General features: G+C 43.1%; 1 pseudogene; it reads right to left on the bottom strand.

Moving 5' to 3' along the window:
- Positions 1-20,143, bottom strand: part of LOC133258038 (ATP-binding cassette sub-family C member 4-like) — a 32,250-nt pseudogene extending 12,107 nt beyond the window's left edge.
- Between the last annotated feature and the right edge of the window lie 4,333 nt (positions 20,144-24,476).

Below are 24,476 nucleotides of genomic sequence, written 5' to 3'. Positions count from 1 at the left end.
CAGCAAATTTGGAAATATCAGCAGTGGCCACAGGACTGGAAAAGGTCAGTTTTCATTCCAATCCCAAAGAAAGGCAATGCCAAAGAATGTTCAAACTACCACACAGTTGCACTCATCTCACACGCTAGTAAAGTAATGCTCAAAATTCTCCAAGCCAGGCTTCAGCAATATGTGAACCATGAGCTTCCTGATGTTCAAGCTGGTTTTAGAAAAGGCAGAGGAACCAGAGATCAAATTGCCAATATCCGCTGGATCATGGAAAAAGCAAGAGAATTCCAGAAAAACATCTATTTCTGCTTTATTGACTATGCCAAAGCCTTTGACTGCGTGGATCACAATAAACTGTGGGAAATTCTGAAAGAGATGGGAATACCCGACCACCTGATCTGCCTCTTGAGAAATTTGTATGGAGGTCAGGAAATAACAGTTAGAACTGGACATGGAAGAACAGACTGGTTCCAAATAGGAAAAGGAGTACGTCAAGGCTGTATATTGTCACCTTGATTATTTAACTTCTATGCAGAGTACATCATGACAAATGCTGGGCTGGAAGAATCATAAGGTGAAATCAAGATTGCTGGGAGGAATATCAATAACCTCAGATATGCAGATGACACCACGCTTATGGCAGAAAGTGAAGAGGAACTAAAAAGCCTCTTGATGAAAGTGAAAGTGGAGAGTGAAAAAGTTGGCTTAAAGCTCAACATTGAGAAAACTAAGATCATGGCATCTGGTCCCATCACTTCATGGGAAGTAGATGGGGAAACAGTGGAAACAGTTTCAGACTTATTTATTTATTTATTTATTTATTTTTGGCTCCAAAATCACTGCAGATGGTGACTGCAACCGTGAAATGAAAAGACGCTTACTCCTTGGAAGGAAAGTTATGACCAACCTAGATAGCATATTCAAAAGCAGAGACATTACTTTGCCAACAAAGTTTCGTTTTGTCAAGCCTAGGGTTTTCCCTGTGGTCATGTATGGATGTGAGAGTTGGACTGTGAAGAAGTCTGAGTGCCAAAGAATTGATGCCTTTGAACTGTGATGTTGGAGAAGACTCTTGAGAGTCCCTTGGACTGCAAGGAGATCCAACCAGTCCATTCTGAAGGATATCAACCCTGGGATTTCTTTGGAAGGAATGCTGCTAAAGCTGAAACTCCAGTACTTTGGCCACCTCATGTGAAGAGTTGACTCATTGGAAAAGAGTCTGATGCTGGGAGGGATTGGGGGCAGGAGGAGAAGGGGATGAGGGGATGAGATGGCTGGATGGCATCACTGACTCGATGAACGTGAGTCTGGGTGAACTCCGGGAGTTGGTGATGGACAGGGAGGCCTGGCATGCTGTGATTCATGGGGTCACAAAGAGTTGGACACAACTAAGTGACTGAACTGAACTGAACTGATCCCCGACCACCTTTTTCTGAAGGAAATCAACTTAAAGCTCTAGTTAATAAGCCTCCTGGGCATAATAGGAGTGTTTAAATCCAAACCCCTCAGAGGTCTCTCTAACTTGCCTGACAGGTTTACCCAGACTCCTACAGCTAAGCAAAGGATTGTTTACAGTCTCCCAACTGGGAGAGGCTTGGGAAGCTCAAGATATTCTAATAGTATAGAGCCTCTCAGGGAGTTAGAAATTATTAGAATAAAACTACTACAAGATTTCATTTTTGAGCCAATGCTTGCTGCCAAGTTTCCACATCCCCTGTATTGTATCCTCGGAAGTGTATTATTTAATACAGTTGGTATATAGAAAAAATAAGTAGTGGCCTTGGTGTTAACAACTTTAGACCCTTAAGGTAATAAATTATTTCCTTTGTTGTAAGCCCACTGCACCTTTGCCCTATAGGAATGCAACTTTATCTAACACCTTCGCCAAACTTTAAAATAATTACTCTTAGAGAAAATAAGTCTTATAGTTGACAAACCTTTATCAGAGTCATAAAATGTTAACAGGCCTTCTGGCCAGAAGATGATGTAAATCACCTCAACCATTTGTATAGGATAAGTTTTCAGAAAAGAAAGCCTGGTCTCCATAAGGATCAAAGACTGCTGACTTTGCATGATTTCACACCCCTATTATCCTCTATGCACAACTTAAGGTATATAAGCTCCCTTTGAAAATAAAGCTATGGGCCTTGCTCAAAGCTTGGTATCCCCGTGTCATTCTTTCTTGTTTCTTTTTCTCGCCTTTTCTTTTCTGTTCTTCCTTCAGGACATTTAATTGGAGCTCGGGGGTCCTCTGGGACCACTTACTTGCCTGGGCTTCTAAGACCCACTCGAGAAAATGCCTCAGGTAGGGCACCTTCAGCGATTCGAGAGGGTGCCTGCGGCCTCCATGGTCAGAGCAAAGCTGATGTCATGGGTTTTATTGACTTTCCGCATAAACCAGTTATAATGAGCCTCTAATCTCTCTGCTTTGCTATTCTAATCACCAACGCCGTCCTCCCCAAGGAATCCCTGGATCCAGCCGGGGCAGGACCCCGGTACTCCGGGGTGACCAGAAGGTGGCAGCACTCGACAGCTCATGCTGCTGGGTCCCTCCCGCACTGGTTATCCAGGCTCAGAGAACACTTACTAACAAGGATCATAATCTAAGCCACTACTCTGTGCAGACAAGGTTCAAAACCCTGCCCTGTGAAATCTGGAGGCTCCCACAAGACGTTTGTTTCTTTTTTTTTTTTTTTTTTGCTGCTTCTCTGTGTCTTTGTTGGGATATGTGGGCTTAGTTGCTCCATAGCATGTGATCTTAGCTATCTCTCATGTGATCTCTCATAGCTTGAGATCTTAATTCCTCAACCAGGGATGGAACCAGAGGCCCCCATACCGAAAGGTGGATTCTTAATCACTGGACCACCAGAGAAGGCCTTGGAAGCATTTATTTTAAAACTTAAAGATCGATACCAAGTCTCATCATTTCATGAATGAGACCTGGGTCCCTGAGACCTTCTCCACCTGTCCACCTGGCTGTCTAGGAGAGCATGATACAGAGCTCACATCTGTCTCCTGCCTCCCAGCTCAGCAGGGGCTTCAATCAGACTCAGCTTCTGTCCAAAACCCCAATGTGTTCCCCTTCCCCTCCAAAGGCTCCCTCACCCATGACCTAACCTGACAGCCCTAATGACTAATGACCCCAGCAAGGGGCACAGTCCTCCCATAGGCAAGGCCAGGACAACAGAACAGGGTATTCTGAACTACAGTGCAATTTACACAGAAGTCGGTGACCATGTTATTAAGCTCTTGAAAGAACAAGATAGTTCATTTTAAAATGCTACATCAGTTCAGTTCAGTTCAGTCACTCAGTCGTGTCTGACTCTTTGCGACCCCATGAATCGCAGCACACCAGGCCTCCCCGTCCATCACCAACTCCCGGAGACTCACGTCCATCAAGTCAGTGATGCCATTCAGCCGTCTCATCCTCTGTCATCCTCTTCTCCGCCTGCCTCCAATCCCTCCCAGCATCAGAGTCTTTTCCAATGAGTCAACTCTTCTCATGAGGTGGCCAAAGTACTGGAGTTTCAGTTTTAGCATCATTCCGTCCAAAGAAATCCTGGGGCTGATCTCCTTCAGAATGCACTGGTTGGATCTCCTTGCAGTCCAAGGGACTCTCAAGAGTCTTCTCCAACACTGCACTTCAAAAGCATCAATTCTTCGGCACTCAGATTTCTTCACAGTCCAACTCTCACATCCATACATGCCCACTGGAAAAACCATAGCCTTGACTAGACAGACCTTTGTTGGTAAAGTCACGTCTCTGCTTTTCAGTATGCCATCTAGGTTGGTCAAAACTTTTCTTCCAAGGAGTAAGCGTCTTTTCATTTCACGGTTGCAGTCACCATCTGCAGTGATTTTGGAGCCAAAAATAAATAAATAAATAAATAAGTCTGACACTGTTTCCACTGTTTCCCCATCTATTTCCCATGAAGTGATGGGACCAGATGCCATGATCTTAGTTTTCTGAATGTTGAGCTTTAAGCCAACTTTTTCACTCTCCACTTTCACTTTCATCAAGAGGCTTTTTAGTCCCTCTTCACTTTCTGTCATGCATAGTTTGGCCCAAAAGCAATTCAATGGACACCCGCACACACTGGTGGGGGGGTGGTGAGGACGCAGGGGACGGAAGGACAGACGAAGCGTTGGGCGCCCAGGTCCACTTGAACACCTGCACGGAGGACGCGTTGTTGGGCTCTCCCACCTGCTGTTCTGGGCCGCGGGCTGCCTAGCCACGCTCTGTGTGATGACCGGCTCAGGGCACCTCCCCGGTTCCTGATGTGACTACAGTCCAGTTTTACTAAGCACCACGATAGCCCCAGTACTGCCACTCCTCAGGGACACTTCTCCAGCACCAGAAATCTGGGAAACCATAACAGCTGTGTTTCCTGTTTTGATGCTAAGGCTATTAATACTACCTGCTTTTGGACTGAATGAAAGGTAAATGCTACTGTTTACATAATTCAGAGTTAGTCACTGCCAGTTGGTAAACACAGAATTCTTTCTGTGCCCGCTGTCACACCATTGCCAACCAATTCGAGAGCTAACACCACAACTCTGCCTTCCCCTCCACAGCTCCCACCACAGCTGCCACATCATGTGTAACTAAAAGCACTAACTCTGAGCTCACAATCCACGCTAAAGTCTGCCTCTGATGCAGCCAGGTTCTTTGGAGGAACTGTCCTTTCTTGGGTGTGTAGGCTGTAATTTTCTTTCTCTATAGATTTACAAATCTAAAAACAAAATTACCACACTCTATGGGCTTCCTTGGTGACTCAGATGGTAAAGAATCTGCCTGCAATGTGCAAGACCCAGGTTTGATCCCTGGGTAGGGAAGATCCTCTGGAGAAGAGAATGACAACCATTCCAGTATTCTTACCTGGAGAATTCCATGGACAGAGAAGCCTGGAGGGCTACAATCCTTGGGGTCACAAAGAGTTGGACCCGACTGAGTGACTAACACCAACCCCACCCTCTGAAAATGGATCTGCTAAATGAACAAGGGCTGGAGTGTAACTCACTGAAACCAAAATATCGTCTTTCAATGTGTCCCACATGGAACATGCTATTCTGGGATCTTTAATTTTTCAAGGGATGCATATAGGAGCATTGCTCTTGAAGAAAAATCAGTTAAATCATTTTGCTCAAGGGGAATATTTAAAGTACTCTGCATGAATATTTGTGGCTTCTTCTTATACCTTAAATGCCTGCTGCTGTGGGATTAGATTCTCTCTTCTTTACATGCCAAATGTAACTCTGTAAGTGATGGAAAACACTGTCCTGTGCAGACAGCCTCATGACCCTTTTGCAGGTGCAGTGAAAGTCACTTAGCAGTCCCTAGGCAAGATCACTAGAGTGGGTTGCCATTCCCTTTTCCAGGGGATTTTCCCAACCTAGGAACCGAACCTGGATCTCCTGCACTGCAGGCAGATTCTTTACCATGGAGCCACCACGAAAGCCCAATATTGTAAAGTAATTAGCCTCCAATTAAAATTTTTTAAAAAGTAGTCATTTTAAAGCCTGAAAGATGCATTATTTTTAATCGAACTCAGGATGTACTTTAGTGACCAGAATTGAGAAGAAGGTGCTAAATGAGCATCAATCAGGTGGATTTTGGGCTATCATTTAAAAAGTGGAATAAATTTAAAAATTTAGTATCCTTAGAGTAAAATTTTGTGCTTGATAACAGTTTTTTCTACATGGAAAAAAAGATGCCATGTTCCAGATTTTAAAAAATGAATGGAAAGGACAAAAAAATAGTAAAGTATAACACATTATTGTTCATACTTATAAAGCACTTTGTATCACTTAGAAATTAAAGAATAATACCTTAAAGTCTAGACTTAACCTAAAATGCTGGTGATTTGCTATTTCACATTAAAGAAGGGAGAAGTTGGTCTGAGGATGTAACTGTTGATGTGGGCAATAAAAAATCTGCTCTAAGATACTACACTGTTAGTATTTAACTGAAAACTTACCTACTTTATTTCAAGTCCGAGTAACTTAAACAATTTATAGGAAGTCAAAAGCCTTCAGCTATTGAACCACCCTAAATTTTTATTATGGCTGTTAAAAAGTATAAAGTTGATTTAATTATATTTTCCTTTGTACTTCAAAAAAGTATCCTAACTGTTGTACCTTAAGATTTCCACTGAGCTTTCTTAAAATGTAACTTTTATGAGGTAAGAAAGAAGTTGTTTTAGAATCATTTACTAACTCTTTAATGAAACAATCATTTTAAGTTTTGACACAGAAAATGTGAGCAGTATAATTTCAGAAAAAATCTTAGTTGATCAGATTACTGTCAATTTATAATGATGATTGCCCTAGGTAAATAGATCATACTTTTTATTTCTTCTCACCCATCTTTTTCTTCTTAGTTTCAGTTCCTGTGGTATGGTAAGCATGCATACTTTCATCTCTTTAGTTTCCCTATGAATCACTAGTTTTTTCAGGTTTAGAGGGATCCTTCTTCCCTGCCTTTGACACACAGAATTAGTTCAGGGGTTTAAGTCAGTTTAAAATGAGCTTTTGCTCACTAAGGCTCCAGGTCGTTAAGGCTTTTTTGTTTTAGTTTCCTTACCCTACAATGGCTAAATTTAGCACTTGGTTTTCAATATTATATAGTAAGATATGACAAGTTGCTCTTGACCATTTCTTGAGCCAAAATTCCTTACATTTAGATAATTAAAGGTTCATAAAATGAAGATTTACTATTTCTTCATTGCTTGCTGGTACAGCTATAGTTTGTCTTACTCACAAGTTTATACATATCCCTAATGTTTTCAAGTGCCTTAATTGTTTAATATCTCTGGCTTCAAAGGTTTCTGGGAAAAGATATGCTTACCTCACATTTTTGTGTCTCCCTCAGTAGTGACAGTCTGGTACCGCATGAAAAATATTATGGTGCCATGACTGTTAGTTTCTAGTGAGTGCTATTAGACTAGATTCAGTTGAAAATATTTAGAATTTCCATTCCCTGAAAGTGGTAAAAATTAGCTGCAATACCATAATCATCATTTACCTAGATAGGAATACCTTTGCTTTGCTTTGCTAAGTCACTTCAGTCATGTCCGACTCTGCAACCCTTTGGACTGTAGCCCACCAGGCTCTTCTATCCATGGGATTCTCCAGGCAAGAATACTGGAGGCGGTTGCCATTTCCTTCTCCAAGGAAACCTTGACACACAATAATGTTAACATTGTATCTATTTTTGTGAAAACATAGCTGATGAAGCCTCTCATCTCTGTAATTTTGAATTCTGCTCTAACAGAATCATAATATGCCTTTAGATTTTACAAGAGACTTACAACAGAACTCACAGCCTTTTCCCCTCTTCCTTCAGGAGTTTAGTATCTTGAGTTAGTAATAATGTGTTTTGTTTTGTTTTGTTTTTTTAACTCTAGAAGCTATATAGAAACCTTTTCAGATTTTTCATCTGATTTATTCACATGGACTATAGTACAACTAAAATCCCTTATTCTACATTACAGGCATTTGCCGCACAGGCAGACTGCTGCATACAGATATTTTTATTTCAGTTAATAACTGCAGAATATATACTGAACTGATTTAAAATAAATCTACATGTTTGCTGTGAACATAAGAATTCCACTAATAAGTTCAAACAAAGTATGTGTTAGCATTCACATGAAATGTTCTCTATAATGGAATTTTAGTGGTGCTTTCTATAAATGCTTCAAGAGCATTATGACGAGAAACACCAACCAGAAGGTAAATCCACCGTATTAAGGTAACAGAAGCTCTCAGGTTAGATCAGACACCTTATGTGAGTTTCCATGGACAGAAGGTACAGGGATGTGGTTTCATGTATGAGGGAACAAACCACTGGTTGTCGGTGGGGATGGCAGCTGCTGAGTCAGAAGCAGGTGAACAGGATGCAGGGAGCACCACAGAGTCACAGGGACAAAATACAGGACAAGTCTACAGTCAGGACACGTGCTCTGTGGTCCCCACTCTGACAGCCTGGCTCCTGGGCTCTGCTCTGGAGGGTGGACCCTCTGGTGGAGGCGCCGCCTCCCTGAGTCCCTCCAGCCCTGGGGATGGCAGCAGCTTCCTGCCTTTGATAACCTCTGGGTTGTCTCGCGCACCACCATTTTGCCTTTACTGCTTTTTTCTCCCTCTTTTATCAACTGCGTAACTAATTCCCTGCATGGAACTCCCTCTCCCGCGGTGGGGTTCTGTTTTCCTAACCAATCCTCACTGATACAGGAGGGTGAGCACAGAAGACCACGGAACTGGGGAGCAGCAGGGCATTTCAGTTGGTAAAGGGGCTGCACTGGGCGTGTGATACTGACAACTTCTTGAGACCAGACCCTGTTGTTTTTTCTGTTTGACTGAACCTAACAAATAAACCAAGTGTTGGAAATCACCAGCTCTCCTAGTCAGCTTCCACACAGCGCAATCCTTTAACTAGGAATCACTGGTGCCCACTATGATCACCTGCTGTCTCCTCCTACCCTGAATGCCACCAAAGTATTCAGAACCATCCAGAAGCTCAGGATGGGGGAGCACCCACTCTACCCCACAGCAAAGATCCAGATCATGGCCTCACTCTGTGTATAATGAACTGGTCTGAAAATCAAGGCAAAAAATATACGCTGATTCCCCAAAGCCTCTTTAAAAACTAGTTGTGTATTTTTCAGATAACCCATATCACATTGCAGCATTTTGTTTGTCCAATTCTGTAAATGCTAACATTACAATTGTATGGACTTTGAGATCAAAATATGATAATACTTTGAAAGTTCTATTGAAAATGAGAGCGAGCACAACATATCAAACATCTTAGGCTGATTTTATAATTTATCTCCATTAGATACAAACATTAGTCCCTATTTTGAAAATTTTTGCAACATACTTTTAGTAAATGAGCAAGTCACATTTTACACCGTGGGTAAAATCTAAAAATTCTCCAATAAATCGTAGTCAAAGTTGTCTGTTAGCAGTCATGATCTTGGAATGGAAGATCTGTTACCTCATCCCAAAAAGCAGTGAAATCTTGCATGTCCACCATCACTTCACCCTCTGATGGCAGCTGAGTGCTGACCTGTGGTATTTCATCAAGTAATAAAAAATTCTACAGAAACGAGGGAAAAAACAGATTGTTAAACTGCAGGAAGAAAGCACAAACAAAAACAATTGCTTTCCTGGGATTTGCAAACTTTGAACAGTCTAAATACTGTTTTGCTAAAAAGTATTAGTTCACATCAGAACATATTATGCAATACATGAGACACTGGTTCGATTCCTGGGTCAGGAAGATCCGCTGGAGAAGGGTTAGTCTACCCACTCCAGTATTCTTGGGCTTCCCTTATGTCTCAGCTGGTAAAGAATCCACCTTCAATGCAGGAGACCTGGGTTCGATCCCTGGGTTGGGAAGATGCCCTGGAGAAGGGAAAGGCTGCCCAGTCCAGTATTCTGGCCTGGAGAATTCCACGGACTGTATAGTCCATAGGGTTGCAAACAGTCGGACACAACTGACCAACTTTCACTTTCACTCAGAACATATTAAATAATGTATAGAACAAAATATTACATAATTACTATTATTACATAATTACTATTATTACATCTTATGGTATATATCAATATAATCTTAAAATATAGTGTATTTGTTGTTGCTCAGTCACTAAGTCATGTCTGACTCTTTGCAATCCCATGGATTGCAGCACTCCAGGATCCCCTGTCCATCACTATCTCCAAGAGTTTGCTCAGACTCATATCCATTGAGTCAGCGATGCTATCCAAGCATCTCATCCTCTTTCGTCCCCTTCTCCTCTTGCCCTCAATCTTCCCCAGCATCAGGGTCTTTTCCAATGAGTTGGCTCTTGGCATTAGGTGGCCAAAGTATTGGAGCTTCAGCATCAGACCTTCCAATGAATACTCAGGGTTGATTTCCTTTAGGATTGGCTGGTTTGATCTCCTTGCAGTCCAAGGGGCTCTCAAGAGTCTTCTCCAACACCACAGTTCAAAAGCATCAAATCTTCCATTCTCAGCCTTCTTTATGGTCCAACACTCACATCCATACATGACTAGTGGAAAAACCATAGCTTTGACTACAGGGAACATTGTTGGCAAAGTAATGTCTCTGCTTTTTAATACACTGTCTAGGATTGTCATAGCTTTTCTTTGAAGGAGCAAGGGTCTTTGAATTTCATGGCTGCAATCAGCACCTGCAGTGATTTTGGAGCCCAAGAAAATAAAGTCTATTTCTGTTTCCATTGTTTCCCCATCTATTGCCATGAAGTAATGGGATGAGATGCCATGATTGTAGTTTTCTGAATGCTGAGGTTTAAGTCAGCTTTTTCACTCTCCTCTTTCACCTTCATCAAGAGGCTCTTTAGTTCCTCTTGACCTTCTGCCATAAGGGTGGTGTCATCTGCATGTCTGAATTTATTGATATCTGTCCCAGCAATCTTGATTCCAGCTTGAGCTTCATCCAGCCCAGCATTTCTCATGATGTACTCTGCATATAAGTTAAAAAAGCAAGGTTACACTATACAGCCTTCATGTACTCCTTTCGCAATTTGGAACCAGTCCGTTATTCGATGACCAGTTCTAACTGTTGCCTCTTGACTTGCATACAAGTTTGACAGGAGACAGGTAAGGTGGTTTGATATTCCCATCTCTTTCATGATTTTCCACAGTTTGTTGTAATCCACACAGTCAAAGGTTTTAGAGTAGTCAGTGAAACAGTAGCAGATGTTTTTCTGGAATTCTCTTGTTTTTCTATGATCCAGTGGATGCTGGAAATTTGATCTCTGGTTCCTCTGCCTTTTCTAAATCCATCTTGTATCTGGAACTTCTTAATTCACATAATGGTGTGAATTATAAATGTTAAAAGAAGAGGGCAGCTAGAAAGAGAGGATTAAGCAGTAAATAAAGAGGGGACAGGGATGAAAAGGCAGATGCAAAAGGTGGCTCAGACATCAACAAGCAAAACATCTGTGGAGGAAAGAACTCATCTTTGAACACAGACAATTAAGTGAATCTGAGGCCAGTCTTCCTGTCCAAGCAGCAGGGAGCTCTCAGCAAGTTTCTCCCCTCCTGGCCCAGAGAGGAATCTTATACCCCAGGACTGTGCACAGTCACTGCCTGGTCACTGGGGTTAGCACAGGAGATGCACTCTGTTTGCTTCTCCTGCTCTTAGACATTTTAATCACTCTGCAGGCATCACTACACAAGAGCCCTGTGCTACTGCTACTTATATATACTACTGCCCCTACATGAAAACCACTCTTACGGTATCTGTAACACACTCTACCTATGAATAGAAGTGGGCACCTACAACATTCTGGGAAGACTGCCAGATTTGGCACTGAGAGAGTTAAATATCTCCTAATTGGAACACAGTGATACCAAACAAAAGAGCATTTTACAAAAAATCCACCTACAACTGAAGCAATTATTTGTCCCCAAACCTTGATACTTCGGATGCTGACGACGGCCTCTGACACCTTCTCAATGGCCATGGGGAAGTACAGGGTGCTCGAAAACCTCAGAGCCTCAAACAGCATCACCACCACAAACACTTGGCTGGCTGTGATCAGGCTGTCAAGGAGCTCATTGGTGATGATGGTGACAAAAATTATAATTTTGCTGACACCAAAAAATGATGTCAAATTCATGCCCCTAAGGTAGGAAATTCTCAGAATCTTGGAAATTTCCTCCCTGAAAAAAAGAGTAGGAAAGAGGTTTTAAAAGAAGCATCGACATCCAAGGCACGAATTCAAGTCCTCACATGGAGACACTACACAGTGCACGCCTGGGGCTCCGTCCCAACATCAGGACGCACACTTCATCACCACTTCACTCTTCCAACTAAACAGAGGCTTCATGTCACCCTTTTAAACACTGTTGGTCAACTGAACTGGGTTTGAACATTCTTTCAACAAGCATTCATAACCACAAGTCCTGGGCCAGGTCCCTACTGATGACAGAAAAACACAGTCTGTCCCCTTCAGGAGCTCATGAACTTGTGGGGGAAGAGAATAAAACACCCCAAAATTGTGAGGCACCAAGACATTAGACAGAGGCAGGCACCATGGCCCCTATGGAAGCATATGTCCTAGCTATTGTAAACAGTGCTGCAATGAGCATTGAGGGACATGTGTCTTTTTGAATTCTGGCTTTCTCAGGGCATATGTCCAGTAGAGGGATGTCTGGGTCATATGGCAGATTTATTCCTAGTTTTGTAAGGAATCTCCAGCATCTTTTCCATAATAGCTGTGCCAATTTGCACTCCTACCACAGAGCAGGAGGGTACTGTTTGTAGACTTTTTGTTGATGGCCATGCCTACCAGTGTGAGGTGATACTTCATTGTAGTCTTGATTTGTATTTCTCTAAGAAAGAGTGATGTTGAGAATTTTTTCCTGTGTTTATTGGCTATCTGTATGTCTTCAGAAGCATATATAATTTTTCCTTTAAGAAGATAGTAAATGGAACAGTAGGTTAAAATGACATATCCCGTCTTCCACTTAACCCTCCTGCCACATGTGAGGCGTGGAGTTCATAGTATTTAAGTTCATCTTCATTTGAAAACTTGGTAAGACTTCTAATTTCAGTCAATAAAAATAGGGGGGAAAGTACAAAAATATGGTGTGATATGTATAAAAACGTACCTTCTCAATCTGGTAATAAGGTCTATAAATGACTGTTCCCAAGCATACATTTTTACTGTTCTGATGCCAGTTATAACTTCACTCATGGTCCTGATACTGTCATCTGTGAGAGCTGTGGTCTTACTCCTGAGGGGATAGACGTGAGAGATGAGACTTAATGACCACAGCCCAACTTTCCAGCAGCAGCAGCAGCAGGAGGGGGCAAAGGGAGGGACCAGGGATTGATGATTCCCTACAGCTCTTCTGTGCTGACATCACAGGCAGGTCCTTCTCAAAGTGAAAATGAAGAAAAAGACTTCTAGAAGTCAACCATTCAGCCTAATTCAAGGAGTAACTTGGGAACTCGCAGTACTGGCTGAGGAAGACCCAAAGTAATTCAGGTATAAACTCTCTGCCCAAGGAGGTCGCAGCTGGGCAGAGAAGGCAGAAAGACACTGAATCTAAGGGGAAGACAGTGTCTGTGCTGTGATAAAATAGGAAAGAAGTTCTGGGAAGCAGAAAAGATGGGACTGTTAATTCTACCAGGAAAGCAGAACAAGAAGAAATTCAGAGACCTGGTAGCACTGGAACAGGGCCTCGAAGGATGAGGAACATCTCTTCACAGCAGACAGGAAAGAAATTGCAAATAGACAAAAATATCACATATAAAGTCATAAACAACAACAACAACAACAAAAAAAAAAACAGAAGAGAAATCTCAAGGAAAAAAAAAAAAAACTTCAAAGAGCACAACACCTCCACCATCTGACAGCCTGGACAAATGACCCACCTCCAACCCTCTGGGACCTGCTTCAGGTTTATCTCTTCACCATTATGTCCTTCATCACCAGTGACTGTTCTATCACATATTCTGCTGGGACTGTGGGGCTTTACTAAGACATAGTTAATTAAGATTGACTTGTCCTTGAGGCACTTATAAGTTAATGGAAACACTGAATTAAAAACAAGACATGAAAATAGAAACCTGAAAATTGCTCTAGCATAAGAATAACAAAAATACATGAAGCTAAATTTGAGCCTATAGGATTATTACTATTTAATAAAGTTTACAAAACATCAATGTAGGTACATTCTGCTCAAGGACACTCCACTTATTCAGCTATGGTAGTGGGAGGAGCCAGTGAGTGCCATCTCCTTTCCCTCTTCAAGATCAGCCTTCAGCTTAAGGCTGGAGCCTCCACCTGCAAAGCCTGAAGGGTCTACAATGCACTCAAAGAAGAGACCAGAGAAGGCACTGGTTTTGTTTTTGAACAGAAGCATGGAGCAGATGCTGCATGTTACTAAGCACTTATCACCTATTTTTTAAACCAGTGTTTCTCTTACCGGAGTGATGAAAACAACATCCTGAAGCAGCTTTGCAAAAGCAGAAGAATGATGAGAACCGCCATCGCAGGAAGATATGACATTCCTATTTCCATCCAGAGCAGGGCGGTCACTGCGACAGCCTGCAGTGGCCCCACCCACAGATAGTGAAGAACATCCTCACCAATAAAGAGAAAGACAAGCCTTCTTAGGACTGCATACAATAAAACCAGTAAGGACACAGTGTAGAAACAATCTGCTCTGAAGGAACAGACAGGAATCTAAACAGAAATTATCTCAGTGAGTTTTACACCTGCTGAAGCAGATATCCAAGCTTCCACCCCAGATGACGCTGTTCTGGGGCAGCACAGGGCCAGCCTCAGGGACATCCAGGGAGAACCTGACCAGCACCACTGACGGATGATGTTGATTTTGTCCACAACACAGATGAGCTCAGGGATTCCCCAAACTCTCTCTGTCCCAAAATTCAGCCCCTATCTCCCCAGAAGAGCCTATATTATGGTACCTACCACACTTCTAATAACTGCTTGTACATTTACCTTTTGGACAGGCTGTGGCCTTTCCAGGGCAGAAATTAAGGCTTATTCATCCTTCAAATTAAGTAGAGGCCTTACGTCATGTTTGATGAGTAAATAATTAAAGAAGTGAAAATGTTAGTCACTTAGTCATGTCCGACTCTTTGCAGCCCCATGGATTATAGCCCTCCAGGCTCCTCCGTCCATGGGATTCTCCAGAAAAGAATACTGGAGTAGGTTGTCATTTCCTTCTCCAGGGGATCTTCCCAATCCAGGGATCGAACTCAGGTCTCCCACATTGCAGGCAGACGCTTTAACCTCTGAGCCACCAGGGAAGCCCAAAGAAAACATTATACAGAATTATAATTATAAAACAATAAAGTTTTCAAAAGCAATTCCGAAAATTTCAGAGTAAAATGAAACAAAAGTTATATCCATCCAGTAGGCTGAGTTACACAAAAGAGAATTATTAAAAGTAGTTGTAAAAAAATAATTTGAAAACACATTCCCTGTGTGATATGCCTAAGGACAATATGAACAGCAAAAAAATACAAAAAGCTTCCAAAAGTCACATTAGGGTTAATAGTGTTGATACTATAAGATTTTTAAATGAGTAATTATGTTGATATCATTGAGAACTGGGATTAGGCATGACAGAAAAGAGAACAGATGATGAAAGAAAACAGATACCAATCTAAGAGTTAAAAGATAAAGTAAAAACATTACTGTCCGGAATCTGATTTAGATTGAAAATACCCATATAAACTCAAGGTTTGTTTACTACAAAAAATGTATACTAGCTTTGTCCAATGACAAAGCTGAGGGAAAATAGACAACTCAACAGCAAGGAGCACCCCCCAGACCACAGTCTCTAAATACCATTTCCCACTAGAAGGAACCATGGCTGCTTAGAGAAATGGAGATTCCAGGGCTGGGGCAAATTTGTACTTAAGGGTGAGCAGCTTTTTTTGTGTAAAGATAAACTAGAAACATTTTGTCACATCAGAAAGCAAAAAATTAGCAAAGATTTCTATAGTATGCACAAAAGACAGGAGTCTTGGGAAGAGACGCATTCTATCCTTAATGGCAGAGGCTGGTTTCACAAAGGGCTTAGAAAACTCATTGCTGTTTATAGGCCATTATGGCTGAATGAGATCTCTTGAGAAAAGTCACTTCTAAAAGTCAACTTTTCTGGAAAGTAATTAAAAGTTTCACTTCTAAGCAGGGTTTTGATTTTTTCCTCATTATGAAAGTAATCTTTTAAAAAAGGAGTCATCTATTTCCTTGATTTTTTAAAGAAAATGGATTGAGGGGGATTGGAGGATGAGTGAAATAGGTGAGGGAGATTAAGAGACACAAACCAGTTATAAAAGAAATAAGTCGTGGGAATGTAATGTACAACATAGGGAATACAGTCAATAACACTGGAAAAATTTGTATGGTGACAGAGGATAACTAGACTGATCAGGGTGATCATTTAATAATGTACAAAAACACTGAGTCACTACACTATACACTTGAAACTAATATAATATTGTAAGTCAATCATACTTCAATTTTTAAAACTTTTTTTAAATGAGATAATAAAAATACAGATTTAAAAAAAAATGAATTGAAAAGCATCACCCTCATATATGTCTCAAGGTCGTCACTGTGGATATTACTGACATCTGATGGCTCATGCTAAGCTGTCAAGAATCAGCAGGGCAGGTCTGCTCTGCAGGTTCCTGTCTGCTTGGCTCAGTGCCCCCTCCTCCTCTCCCTTGCTGTGTAGTCCTCAGTGGTTGCTCTGAGCCCACATATCTCTGCCACCAGCAGCCACTCATCAGCCTCCTGGGTGGAGCAGAAGCAAGGGATACAAGGAAGAAAGGGTTGGGAAATAAATGCAAAGACCACTCAGCTCTCTAGAAGTGAGTCAAGGCACAAAGCCCCAAGTCCAGACACAAAGCCCACTTTGGGACACAGAGGATTCTGCTTGCTTCCTGCTCATCAGTTGAGCTCCAATGTGAAGATTTACACAAATATGTGCTTCCTACATTCTCCACCTAAAGCAGAGACAACCAGCAAAAGTGGCCTTGGAAAAAGGTCAGTAATTAGACAAGGCCAGCCATTTCCAAGGTTCCCGGGAAGCAGATATAAACCCTCTTCACTCCGCACCTCTCAGGGGAAGAGACTGGGTGTACCCTCTCTGGTTCTCTGAGGTCACCCCACTTACACACCAACAGGTGGGGACCTCACCTCTCAGAGAGAAGCCCTGATGACCTGGGGAGTGGTCTCTGTGTCTCTGGTCCAGGAAGAGTCTTCAGGCCCCTCCTCTCCACCCTGAGGGGCCCGGGCAGGCAGAGACCTGTTCTCCTCACCCAAAGTCCCCATGGGGGTGCTCACAGGGGCCAGGGTGGTGAGAACTCGCTGGCTGTTCTGTTCTAATCAGGGGTGACCTGCACGTGCTCCAGGTTGAACATTAGCCTGGTACTGGCTTCCCCAAGCATTATGATCACTCCTCAATTCTCACAAGACAGAGGTTTCACACTTAAATCCTAACCCCAGAATCCTCACCCTGGACTGGCACCACCTGTGCTGCCAGGAGTGCCTGTGCTGTGGTTGGTCACAGCACTGTCTGGGAACCACGGGTAACCCATAACTCGTCTTTGCACTAGAGAAATTAAAAGAGGGCAGGAGGTCACAAAGTAAATGTGTTCATGTTTTAGAGAATCCAGAGCTGAGTTTAGATCTTCCACTATCTAAAATTATCACCACTTAGGGATAGTAATGAGGGGAAGCTGGCTTCTTAAGACACTCCTGGTCCATCTGACCACAGCATGATGTTGCTGCTGGCATCAACATCCTAGTCAAATCTGGCACCCAGGGGACATGGTCACCTGAAATCTACCCACAATTATGATCCCAAATCTGACTTTCTGCTTCAAAAAGTTCTTAGTGTCCTATTTATTATCCTTAAACAAAGTTCAGGATGCATGTGTCTGAGACCCTGAAGACAAAGCTCTAAAGACAAGCCTTCGTGACCCTGGACAAGCCATTGAGATGATCAGGCTTGTAAGTCAGAGTGCCTGAAATGGAAGCGCACTTTGTCCTTTAAGCTCCTTGTAACCACAGGCAACCTATGTAATTACTTGGATTCAGAGTCCTTTCCTCTACAACGGGGGTAATAGGAAACTCACAACTTCGCTGAGTTAGCCAAAGGAATAAAAATGTTATTATGCATAAAGTGCTCATAGCAGTTCCTGATACATAACTTATTTCGAGCACTTGCTATCGCTATTGCTGCACCACTAATAGTACTGTGGCTGCCACCACCAGTACTACTCAGTATGATCCCTTGTTACTGCCACTAGTACTTACAGCACTACTATTGAGATGAGCCCCCCCATTTACCAGGTCCTCGACTCCCCACTTCTCTGCCATGACCGCCCAACAACCAGCCTCCTGAAAGAGGGGCTGGGGCTCTACCAGTTACACTTTATGTAGCCCCCAGGCCTGGCCTTCCTGGATCCCCAGCAGGAAGTGTTCCTGGGGCTGGACAACTGTGAAATCAACACTCCACCCCACCCTTCACAAGGCACTGCAGTACCTCGGCAGTCAGAGCCCTCTCTAAGGTAGCACTTTGCCCCATATACCTGTCCCCACCCTCTGGCACAGTGGTCAACACATCTTTGTTATCAACGAGAACTCAGTCTCCCAGGACCACCCAGTCACCTGGGAGCTGACAGATCCTCTGTCTTTCCAGTTGTATGGGATGTACTTCACCTGCCCAGCTGCCCATTGCCCGCAGTGCCCTTCAGCACAGCACTTTAAACAAGAGACTTTAAACAAGAGCCACGCCGCCCACCTGTAAACCACCTGGCCCATAACCTCACCTCAACACAATGGACTGATGACAGCTCACACCTTCTCCACCTAAAACACCCCTTTCACAGCAACTGCATCTTCCATCCCTCCTGCCCTCACACACTTACAGGCCGCCTGTGTCCCTAAGGCAGTGCTAAGGGACCATGGTGAGCACGAGCCACCCAGGGGGGTCTGCAGCAGACCTCCAGCAGGCTCCGTCAGAACAGAGAGGCTGCCGGCACTGTGTCCCCAGGTGGACTGTACTCTGGGGAATCTTGATCCAGGATCTTCAGGGTCACGGAGGTCAGTGACCTCACGGCTTTCTGTCTCTGGTTTCCTCCTGCACATCCCCTTCTCCACCCTCCACCAAAGCCAGGATACCAAGACTCTCCCTTCAACCAGTAAACCACCCCCACAGCCAGGACAGAAACCAGCATGGAGGGTGCATGAATTCATGGTGAAGCTGGAGCTCCTCCACACGGGGTCTCTGACCTGGGTGACCTGGCCCACGAGGAGGGTGCAGCCCAGGGAAGGGCGTGCTCTTGGAGCTCTGGCAGCTCCCCACGCAGATGCAGGGCCCAGAGTTCTGTTCCACAAGAAGAGAAGAAGCGAGGACCCCTTTTTAGGAAATCATTTATCAGATGTGACCTAGGCAAGTTAACAATCACTTGCTTGAGCACCTGTAAAATGCCTTATGTTACTGGGCTCTGATCCAAAGTTACTTTCTCCAAACCAGGAGGCTCATATTTCTTGAGGTTGTAGGATCTTTTTCTCAAGGATCATTTCAGCGTTTATATCAAGTACTGAGCACTAAAAATGTCCTAATATGGTATAAAACGTCTTGTCTTGTCAGTGCCATCCTTTCCCATAAGCAGTTATGGGAAAACCTGAAAGAACTTTTGGCCAACTTAGTACTAATCCCCTGGATGCTCACTCCTTTAAGCATCAGTCCATTCTAAAAATAAACACAACCATTGAGCTACATCATGATGAGATTTATCCTGTGACAAACCACTGTTCTCTCTCCCCACCATCACATCCATCTCAGTACTGATCTGCACACACTTAAAAGCAATGCACAGTATGTAAAAATTTTTACCTCAAGAAATGTAAATATTCCCAAAACTAGACAGGATTTCCAGTAACACTTTATGATTGCTTTCATTAAACAAGGCTCCTGTTTGTATGTCTTGGCTCTCAAAACTTCTTGATCCCAGTACCTGTGATGAGAAACAGAGCACAGTAAATAATAGCGTGTCCACCAAAGGGAAAGGGGGCAGGGAAGAGTGGGAGAAGAGCCTGCACTACAGGGTGCTCTGCGGCTGCGCAATAGATGCCGGCTATCTGCTCACAGGGCTCCTGAAAGAGGAGCAGTGTAGACCCTGAAGCACCAGAATAAAAGGCTTTGAGGGGGAAAAGTCCAAATTCTGGAAATAAGTTCCTTCCAAACTTTGCTGGACTCACAGGTCATGAGCCGCTTAGGGGGGCAGACTCCCTTCCCCAGGGACCCCACCTCCGGGGACAGAGCTCAGCCTCCAGGGCCATGGCTGCAGGCTCCCTCCACGTCCACAGATGCACAGGGAACACGGGCTCCCCCAGCCTCCAAAGTGGGCTGAGCCTTGGGTCAGCCTGAGGGGGTAAGCATTCAGTGTCAGGAGAGGAGGCTCAGGAGAACCCAGAGGAAGCAAAGCCCCGACACACACACCTTTAGCCCCACGTGGAAATTCTCACTCTCACTCCCTTCCTCCCTGCTGCCTGTGCTCACCCTTGCAGCTCTTCTCCAAGGCGCTGGGAGCGATCTTCCGGAAACACCGAGTACGTGTCATCTTGTTTTAATTTCTGTTCGTGACCAATTTTAAACAAGGGGTTTAGCCACCTGCTAAAAATTAAAAGGACAGTGACATATATGCAAATTCTCTCTGCTCTGCTCAGATGCTCAATTGTACATCAAAATTACACATCTCTAATTAGAATCCTACATTTATGGGCTTTGTTAAATAAAAACAAAAAACTACATTTTAAATATATAGAGGCAAGGGGGAATAATTAGATATGTGTTTACACACTCACTCACATACATACACACAGTCCCTAACTCTGTACTCTGAGAGGCCCTGGAAGCAGTGACACACTGGTAGCATTCTAGCCCCCTGATCTTGGGCTTTGGGGTAACATACACAATCACAATTTTTTTTTTTTCTTGTAAGAAATGTTAAGTTCTCTTCAGTTCAGTTCAGTCCAGTTGCTCAGTCATGTCCGACTCTTTGCAACCCCATGAATCGCAGCATGCCAGGCTTCCCTGTCCATCACCATCTCCCAGAGTTCACTCAAACTCACGTCCATCAAGTCGGTGATGCCATCTAGCCATCTCATCCTCTGTTGTCCCCTTTTCCTCCTGCCCCCAATCCCTCCCAGCATCAGAGTCTTTTCCAATGAGTCAACTCTTCGCATGAGGTGGCCAGCTTTCAAATATTCAGAACCGTAGGATTAACTATAATCACCAGACTGCACATTACATCCCCATAACTGACTCATTTTATAATGGAAGTTTGTGTCTTTTGACCCCCTTCACCCAGACCTTGGCTTTTTAATACCTTCTTCCCTAAAAGGAACCAACTAAGAAATGGCTGGTTCCAAAATTGGGGCAGTATGTGTCAGCATGTGATAATTCTTTTTGTCGTTGTTGTTTTATTGTAATATAAGTGCCTGACATGAAGCTTTGGAGACATTCATGTCAAAGACATCCATCTCTGGTGAACACGAGACAGCTACACAACCAGATAAAGAGCCAGGCCACCCCACCCATAAAGTTCCCTCTTTCAGAAAGCTCTGGTTGACCTGATAACAGACCATCTCACTGACTATTTGCTTCTCCCTTCCTGCACTTTAATTCCCTCTCTTATTTTTTAAATTCAACAATAAAGAGTGAAACTTTAAAATCCTAGACATCCCACACTCAACCTCAAAAAGGTGGAACCCCTCGTCCAAGCTTGCTCATGAGCTTTCTCTCTCTCTCCACCCAGGACCTCGCTGTGTCATGCCAGGTGTGCCTTGTACCCTCCAGGACATGGGAATGATACACCTTGACATTTCAGATTTTCCTGATGGTTGTTGCTGAGATGTGTCTCACAATCCTAAGAACCACAAGGGCCAGTCCAGCCACAACACTGACTGCAAAATAGAATTTCTGTGGGGGCTGCTCATAACTAGTATGAGCCCTGGTATGCAGAGCCCCAGGAAGTCCTGGCAAAAGTCTCACTGTCTACAGGCCAAGACCAACAGGCAGGGAAAGTCCAAGATAGGTCTAAGACATCTTGTGCCATAAAATAAGGAAGCGCTCAAGGAATCATGAGGATGTGTAGAAGGACAGAGAAGCTTGAATGGCTCTTGCTAGACAAATCTGGAATACTATGAGCATCAAAACAAACAAATGGCAATGAAGCTTAACCCAGTAAATAATGAAAGAATCCATGAATCAGTAGTGCTACATAAACAGGAGAGAAAGGAAAGCTCTTGCAAACAAATGCAACCAAACATAAAAGGAGTAATCAATTACTTTTAAACTATGTACATAACTGAAAATGTACTATACTGAATAATTTTTAAGTGCAAGATATTTTTTATCTTTACATGAGGAAAATCACTTGGGAAACTGTTTTGTGATTCAATCTATAAACTATGTATTCCAAGACATGTCTGTTCTAGATAGATGATTAGTCCCTTGTGCAAATCAAGTGCTGGTCCAAAGACTGCTGAAATTTTATATGCCTACTGATATTTTACACTTTTTTATCCTGCATGTCCTGTAAAGTTATAAATCTGCACAATAAACATGTTTAACAATTCAAAAAAATAAAAATAATAAAGGAAAAATCAAGTCAAGAAAATCATCCATGGAAATTAAAAACTGGCTGAAAGTCTGAAGCAGAAGATGATATTTACATAATCTCAACTTATCCCTCTGCAATTATTTATTATAAAGAGAAAAAACAATAAGGGTACAGATGATCCCACCAAAAAACCTATTCAGATAGATCATGCATTATTTAAATGATAATAATATGCAGAGACAGCACATAGGTAAATACCATTTTACTAATTTTACCAGGGTAAGGAAATTTCCAAGGCCAGACCATAATAACCCATGGATAGAGATCAAACCAGTCAGTCCTAAAGGAAATCAACCTTGAATATTCATTGGAAGGCCTGATGCTGAAGCTCCAATACTTTGGCCAAACTGATGCAAAGAGCTGACTAATTGGAAAAGACCTGGATGCTGGGAAAGGTTGAAGACAAAAGGAGAAGAGGGCAGCAGAAGATGACATGGTTAGATAACATCACCCACTCAATGGACATGAGTTTGGGCAAACTCCGGGAGAGAGTAAAGGACAAGGAAGTCTGGTGTGCTGGTCCATGGGGTCGCAAAGAGTCAGACATGACTGAGCAACACAACTGAGCAATAACAGCAACGACAGATATCACATTTTTTATCCTGTGGCAGATTCATTTCGATATTTGGCAAAACTAATACAATATTGTAAAGTTTAAAAATAAAATTAAATTAAAAAAAAAGAAATATTTGTTGAATGTATGAATATCCATGACTCATTAAAGAAGAAATAAGATAAACTGAACTTCAGATTTTGCTAATCTGGGTACTTGGCACCCCTAAAGAATCCCGGTCCAGGAGTCAGAAGACTGGACTCTAGTCCCAGCAGTGGTGCTGAGCACCCAGGGCCTCAGCTGTCCTCTGCTCCACGTCTCCACTCCACTTCAGCAGGTCCATGACCTTTAACATCTCTAGGTCTCAGTTTCCTTCCAAAACAATGGTGTACATCTAGGAGCTTTACCACTAAGCAGGTTTGAAACATGTTGGGTGATTTATTTCACACTTGTCCCCTACAGAAAATGCTCAGGGAATTAGCACTGGGACTTACCCAGATGATGGCATCCTGCCCCCAAAGTGAAAGCATTAGTCACTCAGTTGTGTCCGAGTCTTCGTGACCCCGTTGTCTGTCCACAGAATTCTCCAGGCAAGAATACTGGAGTGGGTAGCCATTCCCTTCTCCAGGGGATGTTTCTGACCCAGAGACTGAACCAGGTTCTCCTGCATTACAGATTTTTTACCATCTGAGCTACAAGGGAAGCCCACAAAAGACCCTCTTTAAAATTCTGCTTGAAGAGGAAAAGATGGTCAGCATCACTAATCATGAGGGAAATGCAAATGAAAACCACAATGAGACATCAGCTCACACATATTAGGAGGGCTACCATGGGAAAAAGAAAGAAGAAAAAATAGTGTTGGCAAGGATGTGGAAATCTGCACACTGACAGTGGGATTGTAAAATGGTGTATCACAAAAGAGAAAGGTTTTATGATTTGATTTACATGAAGTCCTCAGAGTAGTCAAATTCAAAGAGAAACAAAGTGGCCCTGTGGTTGCCATGGGCTGGGGATAAGGGAAGTGGGCAGTTAGTGCTTTAATAGCACACTAGTACAAGATGCAGAGAAGGCAATGGTAACCCATTCCAGTACTCTTGCCTGGAAAATCCTATGGATGGAGGAGCGTGGTAGGCTGCAGTCCATGGGGTCACGAAGAGTCAGACATGACTGAGCGACTTCACTTTTCACTTTCATGCATTGGAGAGGGAAATGGTAACCCACTCCAGTGTTCTTGCCTAGAGAATCCCAGGGACGATGGAGCCTGGTGGGCTGCCATCTATGGGGTCGCACAGAGTCAGACATGACTTAAGCAACTCAGCAGCAGCAGTACAGGATGAAAAGAATTCTGGAAATTGGCTGCACAATAATGTGAATGTACTTAACAATACTGAACTGCGTGCTTTAAAATTGTCAAGACGGTAAATTTTATGTTGTGTGCATTTTCCACAATTTTAAAAAATTTAATCAGAAACAAAAATGGCACCTGATGTCCCTCATTTGGAAATCTTCCTGTGTTAGAGCTAGACGTTGCCACTTCCTGGTTATATGATCGTGAACCAGCCACAAAACCTCTCAGTATTGGCCTCAGGAAAGTGGGGAGAAGACCTGGAGAGACACCTCCTTGGGATGCTGAGAGGGTCAGTGATGCTCTGAACAGGACAAAGTCCCTCCAGACAAACAGCAGTCATCACCACCACAGAGTGCTCCAGTAATCCC

This window comes from Bos javanicus, chromosome 12, assembly GCF_032452875.1.
Source record: "Bos javanicus breed banteng chromosome 12, ARS-OSU_banteng_1.0, whole genome shotgun sequence".
Taxonomy (NCBI): Eukaryota; Metazoa; Chordata; class Mammalia; order Artiodactyla; family Bovidae; genus Bos; species Bos javanicus.
The sequence above is the reverse complement of the archived record's forward strand: the minus strand, read 5'-3'. Positions and strand labels throughout refer to the sequence as shown.